The sequence below is a fragment of the Pundamilia nyererei genome, unplaced genomic scaffold, assembly GCF_000239375.1.
Source record: "Pundamilia nyererei isolate P.nyererei 1_Seehausen unplaced genomic scaffold, PunNye1.0 scaffold00015, whole genome shotgun sequence".
Taxonomy (NCBI): domain Eukaryota; kingdom Metazoa; phylum Chordata; class Actinopteri; order Cichliformes; family Cichlidae; genus Pundamilia; species Pundamilia nyererei.
The window spans coordinates 3,785,359-3,786,264 of NW_005187416.1; positions in this window are offsets into that span (position 1 = coordinate 3,785,359).

A 906-nucleotide genomic window follows, 5' to 3' on the forward strand; every position below is an offset into this window, starting at 1 on the left:
TGTGTGTTCACAGACTAAATAAGGAACATTTTTCCACTGCAGGTTTTAGAGTGGTTCAATTAGTGATAGGTGTTGATCCACTTCTCAAATAATCTCTAAGGACTTGAATTTTTAAGAAAGACACATATATCTCTGCATATATTAGCCTAAAAGCTTGATACAGACATTACAGTTTATAATATGACAGCATCCCCCACAAGGCATATAACACCCCTGCACACCAGCACTGTGCTTATATTATACTTCAATCAAGATATAGTTATTATTTATTTATTTAGTTATAATTATTATTATTTAATCATATTAGCACAATCACATTAGCACAAGTACAAAAATATTCAACATACTTGAAATGCTGCTCAGCGTTACATAAATTACATTTTCAACAAATCTTGGAGTAAAGATACAGTTACAAGGAAAATGTGTCTATTTGCAAATATTAATTAAACATTTCTATGTGCTACAGAATGGACATAATGATAAATGTGCTGAGGTGAAAATAAACTTTCAATAATATTACCACTCTAGTCTGTTAATCGCCAAATTAATCTATGCTGGTCAGCTAGCTAAAAGCCTTTACTTTAGCAGCCCAAATAAGAGGCTAACATTAGCTTTTGTTAGCGTCAACCAGGAAGGTCTGAGGCTTAAACTAGGGTTAGTATAAGTTTTCCTGAAACCATTTAAAGTTTACAGTAGAGGCAACCATAAAGCATATTATTATAGTATTTGTTAGAGTCCTAAAATAATTTCTTCCTCTCTATACATTAGTAGAACCATGAAGTTTTCACTTTTCCTAGTTATCTACATAGACCCCGAGATACTTGAACTCCTCCACTTGGGGCAGGAACTCATCCCCGACCCGGAGTGGGCACTCCACCCTTTTCCGGCTGAGAACCATGGCCTCAG